Here is a 19793-nt window from a genome sequence, read left to right on the forward strand (position 1 = left end):
GAATATTGGGTTGTCAGAGAACGTTCTTAATGTCCTTTTGCTGTGTTCATCATTTTACACTGCCCCAGACAACTTCACCTTAGCTCCCTACAGGTTTCTATCTAAGAGACTGCTGATTCAGCCACAGAATCCCGCAAGGAGTGATTATTGGCAGAGGCGCCTGAACGTGTGGAGTGAGTGCTCCATCAATGATATGTTGCCTTTATTAACATGTCAGCTTAGTTAACTATTGCATATTACAGTTACAGAGAGAGATATGCCATAACGGTGCAGCAGAGAGCAAACCGCCCAGGAATGCTAGAAATCTTGTTGTCTTGTCCTCTACCTTTCTTCTTGGGCAATTTCCCCTACCTTTCATGTTCCCAATCTCCCCATGGTCCAGACGCAGATTGTAAACTCCTTGGGGCAGGGGTCTTTTCACTTTGATTAAATAACAAACAATAACAATACTGACAGTGAATCAAAAAGGAAAAAGGCTGCAGCAAAGGGAGATACGGAAAGCGGCAACTGTTCCACTGTTTTTGCTGAGAGACAAGCGCAAACATCTCCTCCGCTCCAGCAGATCAATTATAATTACAGTGGTACCTCGGGTTAAGTACTTAATTCGTTCCGGAGGTCCGTTCTTAACCTGAAACTGTTCTTAACCTGAAGCACCACTTTAGCTAATGGAGCCTCCTGCTGCTGCTGTGCTGCCGCTGCACGATTTCTGTTCTCATCCTGAAGCAAAGTTCTTAACCCGAGGTACTATTTCTTGGTTAGCGGAGTCTGTAACCTGACGCGACTGTAACCTGAAGTGTCTGTAACCCGAGGTACCACTGTACTAGCTCAAATGGTGGTTGTGTTTGCTTGTTTTCCTTTTCCCTCCCCATCCCCATTTCCTTTTGTGTCGTGCCTTTTAGATTCCGAGGGCATAGACTGTCTTCTTTGTTATTCTGGGAGCCTTTTTTGACTGAAGAGTGGGGGGGGGGAGAATGCTTAAAAGAAAGAAATATGAAGTCCCTTCAAGCATTGTCATTTTAAAGATGTGCTCATAAAATGTTTTATGTCTACATATGAGAATGTAATGCGTGGGTAGACTAAAAAAATGTTTGCAAACGAGTATTCACAGGTGCAATTGTCAGGGAACTGGGATCGGCCGCATCTCTCTACTAATGAGTGTGCATGTGAGAATCAGGCGGTCAGAGGGCATTGCTAATGCCATTCCGCCTTGTTCGTTTACACATGTAGCGTGCGGCCTTTGACAAATTGCAGCCTCAGCTACTTATCTGCAAAATCTCCCTAAACAGAAACCAGAACTGAAGGCTCCACCGCTGGTGCGATCACGAAACAAGAGCCGGGAGGATTATCGCTAATAGCGAGCTCACTCTCCAAGCGCTGGTCCTTATGTAGCCAAAAACAGCTCTATCCTAGGCACAAGATATCCACAAGCTTGCTGAGCCCCTAGATTTGCAAAAGTACACAGAAATCTACAGGAAGTTGGGGAGAGAAGGAATAAAAGGCAAGGAGGCCCCCAAAACAGCCTGATGCAAACTGAGCGTGCTCAGTGGACACAGAATGCTGAGTGGCTGCTGGACAAGGTCCAGGAAATGGAGATAAATGGAGCGTCCTGGAAATGGGCACTTGTGGTTAGCTGGAACCCTGAACAGGAGCACACTACACTGCAACATTTTCTTCCACGTCCCGCTTATTTATTCCTAGCCTCCTCGAACCCAGAGTTATCTGGGAATTCTAATAAACCAAAAAAACCAGTGTTCAGAAAGCTTCCGTCCGCCATATTGATTCAAAATGGTGCCCAACTGTATCCAAGCACAGAAGCAAACCCACTCCTCGTTCTTAGGAGCCATTGTGCAAAACGCGGTTAAGATGTTTTTAAGAGAGACATCCCTACATATAGCAAACAAGCAACTTTCCAAAATATATAGAAGATGGTGATTATGAATATTATTATATTCTGCCATTCTTGGAAGGAGTTCAGGGCAAAACACAAGGTGCTTTGCTCCAACCACTTTTATCTTCCCAATAAGCCTGTGGGGTAGGCCATCTAGAGACAGACTGACTGACTCATGGCCTCTCAGTGAACCTCCTAGCTTTGTGGGAATTTGAGCCTGAGGCCTTGTCTGCAGAATGATCTCCAAACTGAAGGGTGTCTTGCCCTAACTTTCGATTCTACTGTACTATTTATTTACTTATTTTGTTTGTTTGTCACTCTTCTTAGGAGGCAACTCAAAGCAACTTGCACCAAAATAAGTTAAAAAGCAACAATGAGACCTAAAAACACGATGATTCAAATAAAAAACTGAAAACAAAGTTAACAACAACAGGAAGAAGAAGAAGAAGAAGAAGAAGAAGAAGAAGAAGAAGAAGAAGAAGAAGAAGAAGAAGAAGTAGAAGCAGCAGCAGCAGCAGCAGCAGCAGCAGCAGCAGCCAGGACTACAGATCCCATCCCATGAAAATAAGCCAGAGTGCTACTCTCCAAGTTAAGAGCCAAAAGCTCAGAGGAATAAGAAAATACACTAGGTTAAAAACACACCATCACACAAACACAAAAACACCCCTTTTCCACTGGTCTTTTAAGAAGCTGATGGGTTAAAGTCATTTCTGAGATGTTGTTAATTATGTACCTCATAATTTTAAGCTTTCTGTTTTATGATATACAGTGGTACCTCTGGTTATGAACTTAATTCATTCCGGAGATCCATTCTTAACCTGAAATGGTTCTTAACCTGAGATTCCACTTTAGTTTATGGGGCCTCCCGCTGCTGCCGTGCAATTTCTGTTCTCATCCTGAGGTAAAGTTCTTAACCTGAGGTACTATTTCTGGGTTAGTGGAGTCTGTAACCTGAAGCGTATGTAACCTGAGGGGTTTGTAACCCAAGGTATCACTGTATTCCCCACCCAGAGTGGCTGGGGAAACCCAGCCAGATGTAAAGGTAAAGGTACCCCTGCCCGTACGGGCCAGTCTTGACAGACTCTGGGGTTGTGCGCCCATCTCACTTAAGAGGCCAGGGGCCAGCGCTGTCCGGAGACACTTCCGGGTCACGTGGCCAGCGTGACATCGCTGCTCTGGCGAGCCAGAGCCGTACACGGAAACGCCATTTACCTTCCCGCTGGTAAGCGGTCCCTATTTATCTACTTGCACTCGGAGGTGCTTTCGAACTGCTAGGTTGGCAGGCGCTGGGACCGAGCAGTGGGAGCGCACCCCGCCGCAGGGATTCGAACCGCCGACCTTTTGATCGGCAAGTCCTAGGCGCTGAGGCTTTAACCCACAGCGCCACCTGCGTCCCATTATAAAGTTTTATTTTTATTTTTTATTGATGATGATGATGATGATGGACTGCCTGGTGACCACCTCTGGGGAAGGGCAGTCCAGATATATAGATATAGATATAGATATAGATATAGATATAGATATAGATATAGATGATATAGATATAGATATAGATATAGATATATAGATATAGATGTAGATATATGGAAAACCACCACAAAACAATCAGCAGCATCTCACTTAGTATGCATTGGGTTGTTTCCACCCCCTTCCCCCCGTCAAAATAAAGATTTATTGTACTTCTACAAACCTCAGGGTTCCCCCAGGTCTCCAACTGACACCCCCTTTGTGCTTGGGTGGTGTTGTTTTGGCTGTGTAAGCCACGGCCCTCACTGGCTGGTGTCATTCAGACAGGTAAGGTGGGATGCTGGGAGCCCACACAGGATGTGCAGCTGCAGCCAATGGCAGGCCGAGCCAAGGAATCCTGGCTTTGCCCCAATTCCAACATCATCCCCACTGCTGAGGTCCAGAGGGAGGAAGAAGCTGGCAGGCAGTTTCATTCACCCCCTTGGATGTCTATCAAAAGGCAGCCAGGTGGACGCGAACTTAAAGAGGACTTGAGGTTGATGGGACAGTGACCCGTTTACCCTCCTGGAAAAGCCTCCACCAGCCTGAACACTGGATGCAGATGGCCAGAGGGAACTTGCGCACGCAGAAAAGGCATTGCAACAAATTTCAACTGGGAAGCAACACTTGTGGCAGTGCTGCTGCCTCCTTGCCCTATGTTGCGTCCTTTCCCAAAGGCATCCAACCGTCCACTGCAAGAACAATTGGGGGACAGAGCCAGGTACAGCAAGGAACGCACAAAGCTTTTATTGAGTCTAGCCAGCTTAGTGTCGTCTACTCTGCCTGGCAGCAGAAGCTCCCCAGGATCTCCCCAGTCCTACCAGAAGTGTTGGGAATTGAACCCACAACCTTGAGCCAAGAAAGTGCTCTGCGGTGGATCCCCAACCCTTCTCTGAGATCCCTGTCCTTTGGCTAATTAAATATTGTTTGCAACATGCACATGTCCCCTTTTACCCCAAATCAATCCATCTCAAAGAATGACCGCCCTCTGCTTCTGCACACCACTAAGTTTTACCCTGAAATGAATGCACCCAAAGTTGCTCCTCACTATTCATGTTATTCATGTTACTGTACTTCCCTGCCAGTGTTAGTGCTTCAGATTTATGCTAATCGCCAAATGGCACCTTAAACCTAGCTTAGGGTCACCACCACAGAATGTCTACGCACCATCTTCTTTCCGAATGAAATTGCCAGTATTAGCATTCATTTTATTTCTATAGCGCTTTATGTTTTAAAGACAAAATCTCAAAGCAGTTTACAACACATTAAAAACATCAAATGAAGCCACCCAGAATAAAACAAATTCAAGCTTCCAAGGAAATATTTCACATCCTTCTCTAAGTGACATTTTGCTTTCCCCATATTTATTTACCTGCTTAATTTATATAGTTGCCCATAGTGGAAGTACTCTAGGAAGCCAGTGTCGTGTAGTAATTAGAGTGTCAAACTAGGACCTGGAAGGGTGACCTCAGACAGGTGAACTAATGCCAGTGTACTGGAAGAAGCAAAGATCACCATTGTCAAAGCAAGGATTCTTCAACATCAACTTTGTTGGACTGGTCGTATTGTGTGGATGCCTGATTATCATTTCCAAAGCAATTACAGTGGTACCTCGGATTACATACGCTTCAGGTTACAGACGCTTCACTCTGCTAACCCAGAAATAGTACCTCGGGTTAAGAACTTTGCTGCAGGATGAAAACAGAAATCACGCAGCAGCGGCGCAGCAGCAGCAGCAGCAGGAGGCCCCATTAGCTAAAGTGGTGCTTCAGGTTAACAGTTTCAGGTTAAGAACGGACCTCCAGAACGAATTAAGTATGTAACCAGAGGTACCAAGGTACTCTATTCCGAACTTAAAAATGGAAAGTGTAATGCTGGTGGTCAACAAAAGAGGTTTAAAGACTGTCTCAAGGCACATTTTTTAAAATGTAGTATACAACAACTGGGAAACATTTGCCTGAGAGCACTCCAATTGGAGAACAGCCTTTACCAAAGGTGTCATGGGCTTTGAAGACGCTCAAACTCACAACGCAAGGGAGAAAAGTGCTAAAAGGAAGGCACGCTTGGCAAATCCACACCGTGATCAGCTCCCGCCCGGAAACCAATGTCCCCACTGTGGAAGAACGTGTGGATCCAGAATTGGCCTCCACAGTCACTTATGGACACACTGTTAAAACTGTGCTTATGGAAGACAATCTTACTCGACTACGAGTGATCACCAAAGAAAGAAGAAGAGTGTCAAACTAGGACGTGGGAGGGTGACCTCAGTGGGTGACCTTGGTCCGGTCACAGCCTCTTAACCTACCTCAAGGGGTCATTTTAGGGATTAACCAAGATTGGGAGTGGGGGTTGAATCATGTACTCCTTGGAGAAAAAGGCGGGATATAAACTAAGCTACTCTGCTTGCCTGCTTAAGAAAACTGGAGGGGCCAGCCAGATGGAGATGCCCGTTGCCAGCCTGGCATCCACAGATCTCCATGCAGTTGCAATTGGACCCGTGCCACTTGCAAAACGTGCCTGACGAATTTCGAACACTGAGTATGACAAACGTTGGATACAAGCCAATATCCCCACTGGCGGTTTGAAGCCCCTTTTGGACCATGTGGGGCTTCTGGCTACTGCTGCTGCCTCATTAAACAGGGTGATTACAGGACAAGGTGGTTTAAAAACATCAGAAATCTGCCTTGTTGTGATGAACACCAACCCTGTTAATAAAAATAATAATGCTTGTCTGTATGCACAGTGCTCTTCCAAAGCGCTCAAGAGTGCTCTCCCTGAATAATCACCATAATAAATCTCTAGCATTGCAACCCTGGTGCATTATAGTAATAGCCTTGATTTCTAAACTCAAGTCCACGGTTGCTGTATTAAAACGCCAAGGAATTATTTGCCGCTGTTAGAATCCTGGCATTTCTCAGATGCCCAAACCTAAAGGGAGCCACTTTTTTGCCCTGCTTGGAACCAGAGAGAAAGGTTAAGAGCTGTTCATCCATCGGCAAGCAGCAGAAAAGCTAAAAACCCACCTGCCTTTTGAAAAGCAGCTGGCGTCACGGCTGAAAAATGGGAAATGAAGGGCAACTTTGCACACGCTGGAGTTTCAGGCCCCTGGCCGTAAAGCCTCTTGGTCAGAAAAGCCAGGTGAAAGGGGTGGAGAAGAGGGAAATCAATCAAAGGGTGGAATCTGATCTCGTTTTTTACAAGATGCACATTGTGGGAAACACAAATCAGAAATGACACCACGTCTCAGATAAAAGGTACTGGGCAGGGGGTGTTTGGAAACCTGTTTTCTCCTAATCCCAGAAAACCAGGGGGGCAGGGGGAAGAGAACCTAGCTGGGGTTGCCTTGGGATGTTTCACAGGTAATAAAATAATAATAATAATAATAATAATAATAATAATAATAATAATAATAATAAACCCTTCCCTACAGAAAGCACTCACATCCACAAACTAGCGTGCAATCTCTGAATCATCTGTGGTTAGATGTAAATATATATCTGTACACTAATGCCAGCAGCGATTTCAGTATGTATTACTACATTTCTCTCCCACCTTTTCTTCAAGGCTAAGAACATTGGTTCTCGTCTCTCCATGTCACTCTTACAACAACCCTGTGAGGTAGGTGGACTCAAACCCTGGTTCCCCAAGTCCAAGACCAACACTCTGACCACTCCAACACACCGGCTCTCTTTGTGCAAATCCCCTAACGACATGAACAGGTGCAGCCCAGAGCCTAGTCCCACACTCTAACCACTACACCACACTGCCGACTCTCTTCCGAAAGAGATCAAGAGCAGTGTACAATTGAGAGCAGGGGAAATTTAAGCAAAAAAAGGGGGGGACTGGAAAACGAACGCATATTATACATGTGCGAGTCACTGCGCATTCAGCGGTGCACACAATTGTGGGTAGGACGAGTTGGGCTGCATGCTAATTGCCACACAAAGCGCAGCCCATTCGAGATGTCTGCCGCAGCCATTAACGGTGAGGGAAAGGCACTCTGCCCATGATCAGGGACACTCTCTTCTTCGCACGTTCCAAGAGTTAAACCTGACGCGGAGGAGCTTCTGTTGCTAAGCGATGGGGAGCCCCAACGCTGCCTAAACTCAAGACCCCGCTACGCCCCGAATCCACTTCTCTTGACACGTATGTATACAAAGCAAGCAGGCGGCAGGTGAGAATGGCTTGAAGCCAAGCCCAGACCAGGAACTGGGAAGAAGTCCCAGTTTGTTTTCATTGCTATATCGACTCCTCCTGCCTCGCCCGGGTTCGTCTCACTTTCAACGGCGGCTCAAAGTTACAAAAGGAAGGAAAAGGAAAAGGCGCACGGGGGGGGGGGGGGGTTACCTTTTCTGGATTCTCCTCTTCAAACTCAAACAGCGCTTAAATCCAGCCAGTTACAGAACCGGGTAAAATGCGGCGGAAAGGAAAGAGAGAATTAACTCCGCCAAGACAGAAAGAGAGAAATTCCAGCTCCGGAGCTCACTTGGTAAGAGGAATAATCCAGCCGGGAACCAGGGCGCAGAGAGAAGGTGCGTCTGCCGTGCGCAAAAGCGCGAGCCGGAGCCGAGCCTCCTTGCAACTGGCGAGGGAAAAGAGTCCTGCTCCGAAGTTGCACAGCCAGTTGCTCCCGGCTGATCTCATCCAGCCCGATTTGCATAGCTCTCTCTCTTCCCCTCCCCGCCTTGGCCGTCCTTGGCGGGGCGGGGACTCGGCTGCTGCCCGCGGCCAGCTGGCGCAGGAGGCGTTGCAACGCGCGCGCTTCCCTCCCTCCTTCTCTCCCTCCTCTTTCCTTTCCTTTCTTTTACACCCACCTCTCCAGCCCGGCCCCCTCTCGCTTCGCATCGCCACCGCGCCAGCCTCTCTGAAATTAACTCACGCCTTTTTTTGCTCAGCTGTTTCTTTCTCTCTCTCTCTGTCTCCCAAGAGAGGCCCCCCTCGCCTAGTTTGGTGGCGCTTGGATTGCGCTTGCAAGAGAGGAGAGGGAGAGAGAAAGGAGGGTGGAGGCAACGGCGGCTCCTCCTGGGCTGCTGTACCCCAAGGCGAAGCTGAGCTCCGAAAGTCGCCGGGCAAAGGTCTCTCCTCCCTCCGGCTTTTTGTCTGGACAGAAAAGGGCAACCTGGGAAGGATCTCTCTGTGGTTACTTTGTGAGAGATAAGATAAAGCCAAGTGTTCTTAAAGCGCCACTTCTCCAGCCTGCTCAGGAGGGAGAGGAAAGTTTCTCTGCAGCAATCAGTGTTCCAGATCTTTTTCTTTTATTGTAACTGTTTGCTATGCCATGGCATGCGTGGCGCTGTAAAAAAAATACAATAGGCTGGAGGTGCTTTTATAGAATCATAGAATTGTAAGGTCGGAAGGGATCCCCCGGGTCCTGTAGCCCAACCCTCTATTATGCAGGAATAAATCTAGAAGTTGAGACGGTGGGAAAAGGAGGAAGAAAATGAAAACACTGCCAGAGATAAACAGTGGGAGAATACATGTATGTGTGTGGTTGTTTAAACTACAGGTGATTCGTTGTGGGATCATTATTTAGTAATGTGTAATGAACTTTGTATAATAGAATGATAGTTATTTCCTTTGAGTAAACAACACTGTCCTTCCTCCAGGGAGCTCAGGCTATCCCAATTTTAACCTCACAACAATCTTTTCAGGCAGGCTAGGCTGAGGGAGGGGACGCGGGTGGCGCTGTGGTCCAAACCACGGAGACTAGGGCTTGCCGATCAGTTCGAATCCCTGCAACGGGGTGAGCTCCCGTTGCTCGGTCCCTGCTCCTGCCAACCTAGCAGTTCAAAAGCACGTCAAAGTGCAAGTAGATAAATAGGTACCGCTGCGGCAGGAAGGTAGACGGTGTTTCCTTGCGCTGCTCTGGTTTTGCCAGAAGTGGCTTAGTCATGCTGCCCACATGACCCGGAAAAAACTGTCTGCGGACAAACACCAGCTCCCTCAGCCTATAGAGCGAGATGAGCGCACAACCCCAGAGTCGTCCGTGACTGGACCTAATGGTCAGGGGTCCCTTTACCTTTTTAGGCTGAGGGAGAGTGGCAGCTCAAGGTCACTCATCAAGATCCTGAAGAACTGTGACACCACGGCGGCTCTCACTTTCTAACATGGCACAACAGTGTACAGAGGTGGCATTTACCAGCCTCCCCCCCAAAAAAATTGTTTATTCAAGTTGGCACCCCTGACAGTGTGGGGTAAGTTTAAAGAGGGAGGGGGCACAGCGGGCATCAGCAGCAAACCTTGCTGGTGGGTCTCGAGGAGAACCCACAAGTTCCCACAGGTGCCCCATCCTTACACAACTGGCTTGCAACCTGATCTAAGCTAGGTTGCAATAGCAACATTAAAGGTAAAGGTACCCCTGCCCGTATGGGCCAGTCTTGACAGACTCTAGGGTTGTGCGCTCATCTCACTCTATAGGCCAGGAGCCAGCGCTGTCCGGAGACACTTCCGGGTCACGTGGCCAGCGTGACAAGCTGCATCTGGCGAGCCAGCGCAGCACACGGAGCGCCGTTTACCTTCCCGCTGGTAAGCAGTACCTATTCATCTACTTGCACCCAGGGGTGCTTTCGAACTGCTAGGTTGGCAGGCGCTGGGACCGAACGACGGGAGCGCACCCCACCGCAGGGATTCGAACCGCCGACCATGCGATCGGCAAGTCCTAGGTGCTGAGGTTTTACCCACAGCGCCATCCGCGTCCCCAATAGCAACATTATCACCGTGCAAATATATGGAGGAGGACGAGGAAGAAGAAGAAGAAGGTCCCCAAATGGATCACGGTAGGTTGGATCTGAAAAGGTGAAGATTACTAATCAGGGAAGAGTGAGAAGAGTTCTAAATATCACACCACCGGGGTTTGTTTTGAGAAAGATATGTGACACTATAGAGGCCATCCAAGGTATTTGATGGTGTCCGCAACTTTCCTGGACATTGCAGCGGGGGGGGGGTGAATCATGCCATTATCAAACCCAGGATTTCCTGACTTCAGGAATGACTTAGATCCTGCTTCTGTGCTGCCTGTGGGCTTTCCACAACGCATCTCCTCTCTCTGGACTGGAAATTAAAATTACAGAATTGCTGAGAGTGAAAGCTAAGCTGGCACAAGGGCAAAGCGTGACAATGGAAAAGCATTCTCCAGCAGCAAAGGTTTCCCCTTTGATTATGGATGAGCCAGAATGAGAAACTGATTAATACACGTGGACTTGACTTATTTCATTTTATGTAGCGGGGGAGGGGGAGGACATTTTGCAGAACTTAGGAGCCAGCCAGGTATTCCAAGGAAAACCTGCAGAGGAGACCCAAATGCCAAGGCATGGAAGGTTCCTGCTCTTAATTGGTGGGTGCTGATCTCCTCCCCCTCTTCACCTCCATATTCTCACAGCCGCTCTTATTATGACCAGAAGGGTAGCCGCGTTCGTCTGTTACAACAAAACACACACACACACACACACACACCAGAGGGGAGAGAGGGAGAAAGGGAGGAAGAAGGAAAGGAATTGCTGAAACAGTTAACTGAAGTGGAATACAAAAAGGGAGGTGTGAGGAGGTCCTTGAAACAAGTGAATGAAAGATAAGATATTGAAACTATTGGATGTGTTTTAAATCGTTTTTGTTCTGTTTTGTTAGTTTAATGTTTTAGTGTTAGTGTTATGTAGTGTCTTTGTTTTTGTACTGTACTGTATTGTCTTGTTTTAATTTTTTTTTCTTTTGTAGTGTCTAAACTGTTAATAAATATTATTTTTTTTTAAAAAAGAGAGAGGGGGAGAAAGGGCTGTAGCGTCTTAAAAACGAACAGATTTATTGTGACATATGCTTTCACACGTCAGATGAAGTGGGATCTAGTCTACAAACGTTTATGCCCTAATAAATCTGTGTAAGTATAAGGTGCCACAGAACTTTCTCCCGTGTGCACAGTTGCAATTAAGTCACATTTTTTAGAGCTGTGCCCTAGCACCGAGAGAGGTTCTACAGATGTGGCCCAAGAAGCCCTGGTTCAAATTAGGGAAGAGGGTTTTAAAAATCTGTATCACTCTATGGGTGCTTCCATGGGAGTGAGCATGCATCCTGAATAGTTGGCAGAGAAGTTGGCTGCAGCAGACAATGGATTCCTTGGCATTTCTTGGAGACAGGAACTGCTGCCCCAGCAGATCCTGCTGCCCGAGGCAGTTGCCTGACCTTGCCTCATGGGTGGGCTGGCCCTGAAGACCAGTATACATTGGGGGACTAGAACCCTTTGGCTCACAATTTGGATAGCCATAATAGGAGAGAGAGATCTTCATAATGCATTGGGAGAGGAGAGACACCCAAATGCCCTTGACTGCACCACTGCTATCTGACCTTGACATAAAAACATGAGAAGAGACTCCTGAATCAGGCCAGAGACCCATCTAGTGAGAAGCCAGCAAGCTGGGCCCGAGCACAAGAGCCGTCTTCCTCTCTGGCATTCAGAAACTAGGACTGCCATATGTCCAGATTTCCCTGGACATTACCGGGATTTCAAAGGTGCAATTGACGTCTGGGGGTAATTTCTGAAAGGCGGTGCTTTGTCTTGGATCTTAGAGGCAAGTCAATCGATAAAACACAGATTTGGGGGGGGGGCATTTTTGTAAAAACAACTTTCAGGGTGTCCTCGTTTCTACTTTTTGATACAGTGGTACCTCGGGTTAAGAACTTAATTCGTTCTGGAGGTCCGTTCTTAACCTGAAACTGTTCTTAACCTGAGGTACCACTTTAGCTAATGCGGCCTCCCGCTGCTGCTGCACCGCCGGAGCACGATTTCTGTTCTCATCCTGAAGCAAAGTTCTTAACCTGAGGTACTATTTCTGGGTTAGTGGAGTCTGTAACCTGAAGCGTCTGTAAGCCGAGGTACCACTGTATTTGGGAATCCTACAGAAGCTCACTGCCTCTAGCGTAACCATCATGGCTGTTAGTCATCGATAGCCTTTGCCTCCATGATGTTATCTAATCTTCTTTTAAGGACTTATGAAGAGCCTGACATACAGATGATCTCAGTAAGAGGGCCCAACAGAATGACTTACTATGGCACAAGGCCTCCCTCATGGGAATTGAGGTAGCCTTATTTTGCTCGCTGGATGCTTTTACTGCTTTTTTTTTTTTGCCGCTGACTATTTATTGCATTTCATGACGACTTGAGATGTATGATCTATTGATTATTTTTACGATCCTGTTTGCATGGTTTTATGCTCCGAGTTGCTTTGAGAGCTCTTAAGGGTCAGAAAGGAGATTTCTGCCAGGGTGCTCCAGTAATTTCTAGTAGGGAATGCTAGTACAGTGGTACCTCAGGTTAAGAACTTAATTTGTTCCAGAGGGCCGTTCTTAACCTGAAACTGTTCTTAACCTGAGGTACCACTTTAGCTAATGGGGCCTCCCGCTGCGCCACCGCCACACAATTTCTGTTCTCATCCTGAGGCAAAGTTCTTAACCTGAGGTACTATTTCTGGGTTAGTGGAGTCTGTAACCCGAGGTACCACTGTACTGCATAAAGGAAGGGAGCAGTTTGTGTCTCCAAATACCCAGTAACTGTTTTCTGTTTGCTGTCCACTTCAAAGCCTGCCCCAATGTGCGCAGAGTTCAGAGCACTCAGGACACTTCCATAGAACCAGTTTATCTGAGGATTCACCCTGATCTCTTTGCACAAAGTTTGCTGGAGGTTAGACGGCACTGGTTATTTACTGCACATTTGCCTTGACAGTTTTGCAGGGAGGTTATAGGATGTTGTGTTGAGCAATTGCCGTCCCGTGCTTTCTAGTAATAATAATCATAGAATCATAGGACTGTAGAGCTGCAAAGGACCCTGGGGGTCGTCTAGTCCAACTGCCTGCAATCCAGGAACATGCAGCTGCCCCATATGGGGATCGAACCTGCAATCTTGGCGTTAGCAGCACCAATTCTAACTAACTGAGCTATCCAGCCCGTCTGATTGGGTTGCCCCAGCCATTCTGCACAGCTTCCAACAGAATTGACAAAAACACACCAGAACATCAAATATTAAAAACCTCTGATGCATTTTGCCATTACTTTCTCTATTGCAAAAAGTTCAGTCGGGGGGGGGGGGCAGAGCGGGTTTGTCGTGCAAGGCAGAGCACCCAAAATCCACTTTAATTGCACTGCCCAAAGTTGCATCTGGTTGGCTACTGTGCAAACAGGATGCTGGACTAGATGGGGCCTGATCCAGCCGGCTCTCTTTACGTGCTTTTGCTGGTATGCTTGGGTGAATTCCCCAAGATTTGGGAAAGACGAAGGGAGCAGTTAGCGTTTAAGCAAGGTCTGTGCTTTTCTCTGCCGCTCAGCTACTCTTAAATTAAAGAGCAGGCGAGAGAGAGGTCCTGTCTGCACAGATCTCCTGTGTCATGCCTAATTTGGCCCTTAAAAAACCGGAAAAGATTCGGAGGAGAGCAACATAGATGATTGCTGGTTTGGAATGCATGATTAACGCCGGAGGAAAAGCTGAAGGAACGGGGCAGGTGTAGCCCCGCGTGAAGGAGGATTAAGGAGAACATGGGCAGTGATTTTCCAAGAATCAGAAAGACTGTTGTAAACAAGAAGAAGACCACAACCTTGAGGGATGGGTCAAGAAGCAAGGCAAGGGTTTTCTGTGCAGACGGGCAGGTTCAGGTTGGGCAACATCAAGAATGACAAGGACACAGAAAAAGGGCCCTTCCAAACTAAGGGTTCTCTTCGCGGCTGCATTTTGCCACATTTCATCATCATCATCATCATCATTAATTTATTTATACCCTGCCCATCTGGCTGGGTTTCCCTAGCCACTCTGGGCTGCTCCCAACAGGATATTAAAAACACGCTAAAACATCAAACATTAAAAACTTCCCTAAACAGGGCTGCCTTCAGATGTCTTCTAAAAGATGGTTGTTTGTTTCCTTGACATCTGGTGGGAGGGCGTTCCACAGGGCGAGCGCCACCACCAATAAGGCCCTCTGCCTGGTTCCCTGGAACCTCACTTATCGCAATGAAGGAGCTGGATCTCAGTGATATGCAATAACAGTGCATTAGGAGTTAGGCTGAAGCATATATGCTTTGTTCTGTTTTGTTCTGCAGTTCTTCTCTAGTGTTACCACATTATTGCTCGAAGGGGAGGGGGATATTTTTGCATATTGTATGCTGCTGGAAACCAAAGGAAGGGAGAGTCGCTCTTCATTTCAGTCCCGTATTAGGCAGCGTGATCTCAGCTTTCCCATTTAACTCAGTGCATTGCTGTAAGCCACCCAGAGTGGCTGGGGAAACCCAGTCAGATGGGTGGGATATTATTTTTATTTTTTATATTATTATTATTATTATTATTATTATTATTATTATTATTATTCCAGCTGGTGCTGAGCCCTCCTGCTAGTGTTCTGCAGTCTTCCTCCACCACCAAACAGCATTTAGGTGCTGGCAGCTCACCAGGGCTGAATCAGCTCCATGGGCTGAATCAGGTCCACGGACCACTAATACAGGCCTCTCAGCTCCTAGTGGTAGCAGCAAGAAAACACCTAGAATGTTTGCAAAGCTAAGTTCCAAACTGGATGGGAGACTGTGTATTGAGATTCCTACAGTGCAATTGGTTGGATTACACTGGACTAGATGAACACCCATGGCTTCCCCCAAAGCATCATGGGAACTGTACTTTGTTAAGCGGAGGAAAGGGGGTGCGGGGGGGTGCCGCCCCAGGTGTCCCCACTGAGGGGGGATGACAAAATGCCGGGCAGCACTCACCGTAGGGCCCGCAGCACGCCTGAGCAACGCATCTCTCCGCACTGCTGAAATGGTCCACCTGCTGCCCCCCCCCCCCCGCTCTAGGGTGGCTGAGTGGGAGGAGGCAGGCAGACTCTGAAGGCCCCATTGTGTGCCCTGCCCTCACGCCGTCCCTGAGCACACCACGCCAGGCGCCCAAGCGGCTTCATTCTCCGCCATTGTACTGAGAGTTGCTTGGAGACATTTATTCCCCTCACAGAGACACAATTACCAGAGTGTTTTATTGAATCACAGAATTGTAGAGTTGGAACGGACCACAAGAGTTCATCTCATCCAACCCCCTGCAATGCAGGAATCTTTTGCCCAATGTGGGGATCGAACCCACAACCCCGAGATCAAAAGTCTCACACTCTACTGACTGAGCTATCCATTCCTCTTCCCAGGGAACTCTGGGAACTGTAGATCTCCTGACAATTCTCTGTGCCCTTAACAAACTATAGTTCCCAGGAAGCCACGACTGTTTAAAGTGGTATCATACCGCTTTAAACGTATAGTGCAGATGGAGCCAGAGTCTCATAGACACTACCATCTGCAGCTAAGACCAGTTGTGTGTTTGCGTTTGTCATAATTTAAATTGGAGAAAAGAGCTGGTTCAAAGGGTTAACTGAATTCTTCTTCCACATTACAGCCCTGATCCAGCCTCCCCTCCCCACTGGGATGCTTTTAAACAAAGGCAAAACCTGTCCCGCGGTGATGCAATCCTGGATCTGCCATGTGACACATCTAGGTATGGCCTTCGAATAATAGGCTCTCAAGGAGAGATTTTGAGCTCCTCCAGGTCCTTTTCAGATTGCCTGCCTGCCTGCCACCCAGGCATTGGCTGTTGCAGGCCCGGGCAGGTAAAACATCAACCCCAAACAGCTTGCTTAATAGCGGCAAAGGCTTGAGCAGGGCAGGTCTAGACGTCTCCTGCTGGATTAGCTGAAATGACTCAGAGAGCAGCTGGGAGGGGAGAGGGAGACACAAGGAAGCTGGAATTTCATGTGGGTTACGCAGCGGGTTGGGGGGGGGGAGAGGCAGGGAGACAGAACCCCCTGGGTTCCCAAGGGTGAAATCCAGCAAGTGGGAGAAGGCCAGGGTGACTCTCTTTCTGGGCCTGAATATTCAAGGAAGAGCGTGGGGTCAGCCATGGAAGGTAGCCGAGGGGTTTTCTGAGAGGGGAGTTGGAGCCCAGCTGGGGCAACACAGCCCCTTGGGGCTGGGGAGAGGAAATAGAGCTGTCTGCCTGTCTACCCACATAGTTCAGGAAGGCAGCATGGGATTCTGGAAGCAGGATTCTCCCGTTCTCTGGAAGGCGGCGGCGAACGGAATGTGCCGGCCCTGTCACGAGGCAAGTGGAGGAGGCTGCCTCAAGCCACGTTTCTTAGGAAGGGCCGTAGCTCAGTGGCAGAGTGCTCACTTTGCAGACAGGGGGTTCAAAGTTCAGTTCTCAGCACCTCCAGGTTGGGCTGGGAGAGACACCCCCCCCCCCCTGGAATCCTGAAGAGCCTCTGAGCTACATGGACCAGCACTGAATCGGCATAATGTTCTGAGGCATTTCTCTGTGACATGCTAGTTTAAGGGAAGGGCTGTAGCTGAGTGGCAAAGTGGGAATCTGGAGCAGTAATAAAGCACACAGCACCAGCGAACCTGTTTCTTCTAGGGAAGAAGGCCAACTCAGGAGGGCAGGCCTAGTGGGCACAGCAACTCGTCCTGGTAGAACCTGCCCCTATGAGGCAGTTGCAGGGATTGAAGGTCCAAAACTGCCTAAGTCTCCTCCTGTCCTGGGGCCTTCCCAAGCAATCTGAGACTACGCCAGTGCGTCTGTCTTTGCTCCAGCCTGCTTCACACCTCTACTAGTTCTGGGAGGCCAGTGGGGAGGGGAGCTGGTCACAGCAGGAGGGGGAGACCGCCTGGCTTCTTCAGCAGCCTGACTCAGCTCTGTCTCTTTGCCCCTCTCCTCTCCAGCTGCCACCTTTTCCTGCTCACTAAGCCTCTGTCAGCTTCTGACATCTCCTCCTCCCAGTATTCTTCTTCTTCTCCCTCTGATCGCTCGTCATCCCCAGCCCCAATCTCCTGGCTCTGAGTCTTCTTCCCTTGGAGTTTCCCCAACTGATGCCTTCCACTGCTCCTCTGCCCCAACCAGTCCATGGCAAGAGGGTCGGATGCCATTAAGGACAGCAGAGCATGTATCAAATATAGCTCCAGGCCACACAGAGCACAGGTCGTCCTCTTGCACAGCAAGACACACTGGAAAGGGCAGGAGCTGCACGAGAGCACATGGTGTGGGTGGCACTTTGTGAGTAGGAGGAGTGCAATTTGGGTTTCCTGCCCCAGGCCCTGATTAAAATACCCGTGCAGAAGTTCAGATATGTTTCTCAGGTTGAGAAACATTAAGGCATGCCCTGAGGGTCAGATCAAAGCTGCCACCAAGTCCAGCCTCTGGTTTCTGAGAGCGGACAACTCAACGTTTGTGGCAAGCCCGTGTAACCAGAAAGGTGGATCCAAGTGCAGATTGTTGCTGGTTCAAAGCAGATTTGCAGGACCCAGCCTCTTCCAAGTGGGCCAGTTCGGGTGAACTGAGAAGCAGCCCTATCTGATTATTCAACAACTGTAAGTCTAATCCCCTATGGGGAGAGACCATCGCTGGGGAGCTCAGTGGTTTTGTACATGTCCGAGGTTCTTATCTTGGCATCTCTTGTTAAAAGGTTTCAGGTAGCAGTTGATGGGAAATATCTCTGCCTGAGATGCTGGAGAGACAACACACCATTAGACAAACAAGCAGTCTGATAATGAAAGGTTCCCAAAGTCAGGAATCATATGGATTAAGCCCTGAACGGAGAAACTGTGGCCTTTTAGATGTTGTTGCACTGCCCAGCTGCCATCATCCCTGACCTCTGAGCATGCTGGCCGGGTCTGATGAGCAGGGCCGTCTTTACCTGGGGGTGCAAGGGGTGTGGGGCACCTGGGTGCCAAATTCTGGGGGGTGCCAGGCGCCCGCTGCTGAAGCCGCCTAAGCTCTTAACTATCTTGTTGTTGTTGTTTAGTTGTTTAGTCGTGTCCGCCTCTTCGTGACCCCATGGACCAGAGCACGCCAGGCACTCCTGTCTTCCACTGCCTCCCGCAGTTTGGTCAAACTCATGCTGGTAGCTTCGAGAACACTATCCAACCATCTCGTCCTCTGTTGTCCCCTTCTTCTTGTGCCCTCCATCTTTCCCAACATCAGGGTCTTTTCCAGGGAGTCTTCTCTTCTCATGAGGTGGCCAAAGTATTGGAGCCTCAGCTTCAGGATCTGTCCTTCCAGTGAGCACTCAGGGCTGATTTCCTTCAGAATGGAGAGGTTTGATCTTCTTGCAGTCCATGGGACTCTCAAGAGTCTCCTCCAGCACCATAATTCAAAAGCATCAATTCTTTGGCGATCAGCCTTCTTTGTGGTCCAGCTCTCACTTCCATACATCACTACTGGGAAAACCATGGCTTTAACTATACGCTTAACTATCTACCTGTTATGACATAATAAATAATTTTGATCAAGCTAGAGAAACAAAATACATATATACCTAGGTATTACCAAAATGTATAACTACTGTTCCACTAAAAGACTTTTGACTTTGTGTTACCAAAGACACATCACGGGTAGCTTCCGTGGGGCCGGCGCCCCTCTCCTCGTCCCCCTCCTGGTCCTGCTCCAGGGTGCCCAGACCCGCGCCCCCCTCCCAGCCCAGGACCCTCCTTCTCTCACTCCCCCTACACCACGCTCCAACGAGCAGGCTTAAGCACCAACGGAGAGCCGCACCGGGGAAGAGGAAACATGCACTGCTGCCTGCCCTTCCTGGACTCGGAGACAGAGCGGGACAGGCTGTCTCTTGACCGGCTTCGGGGCTGGTGGGCTGAGGGTCACTTCTGCTCACCGGCATGGCAAAAAAAGGGTTTTTTTTTTCACTTTGGCGAACTCCTCTGCCCCCTGCCCTATGGCGTAAGCGTGGTGTCTGACATAAGAATAAAAGTTAATTTGGGGGCTAAACTAAATTTGGGGGCGCTGGTCGGATCTTTGCACCCCAGAGGCGCATCTGCTAAAGACGGCCCTGCTGGTGAGAGTTGGGAGTCCAGCAGCGCTTGGAGGACCACAGATTCCCTATCCCTGGACTACGGTCTGGGTTAAAATTAGGTGGCGGTGGTTGTGAGGAATGGTAGCTGTCCCAGCGCCCTGGTATTTCTGACTCATCCTTCCAAATGAACAAAACATTCTGAGCCTGCCTGGTTCAAGAGAGATTGCAGAAGAAAGGCGAGAGCAGTGATTTGCCTTATAAAATCCCCGATTGGACTTCCGATCTCTCAAGTTAAAGGATCTTGGGCAGATGTGCTCTTTCTGAAAATATCTTTGTCTGTGGTTTTAAGAGGGATGCTGCCTGCAAGTGGAGTCAAAAGATCAGCTGTCTTACAGCGAAAGAACAGCAACAAACTTCAGGAGGTTATGTACAGATAAGAATGGACAGAACAGCCAGGCTTGGCTCTCTCGGGTTCCTCCTTTTTCCCATATTTAATTTGGTTCTAAATGTCTCTGCAACAATTTGCTATTAAAAATATATATATATTGGAAGTTCTCCAGTATTTTCATGCAAATTTCTCCTAATGAGCACGTGTCAGTATG

At 48.5% G+C, this 19793-nt stretch overlaps 1 protein-coding gene across 6 annotated transcripts in view; it reads right to left on the reverse strand.

Moving 5' to 3' along the window:
* Positions 1 to 19793, reverse strand: part of DDR1 (discoidin domain receptor tyrosine kinase 1) — a 94453-nt gene that overhangs the window by 52317 nt on the left and 22343 nt on the right. Inside the window, exon 1 of one of the 6 annotated variants that reach the window (XM_083723452.1) lies at positions 7742 to 8214. The exons of 2 other annotated variants lie outside the window; for them this stretch is intronic. The gene's annotated coding sequence lies outside the window, so the exon portion shown is untranslated. Of the gene's footprint in view, positions 1 to 7741; positions 8215 to 19793 lie in introns of those variants that run through there. 3 more of the 6 variants (XM_083723453.1, XM_083723449.1, XM_083723450.1) reach the window with 3 other exon arrangements.

This window comes from Podarcis gaigeae, assembly GCF_964106915.1.
Source record: "Podarcis gaigeae genome assembly, chromosome: 2".
Classification (NCBI taxonomy): Eukaryota; Metazoa; Chordata; class Lepidosauria; order Squamata; family Lacertidae; genus Podarcis; species Podarcis gaigeae.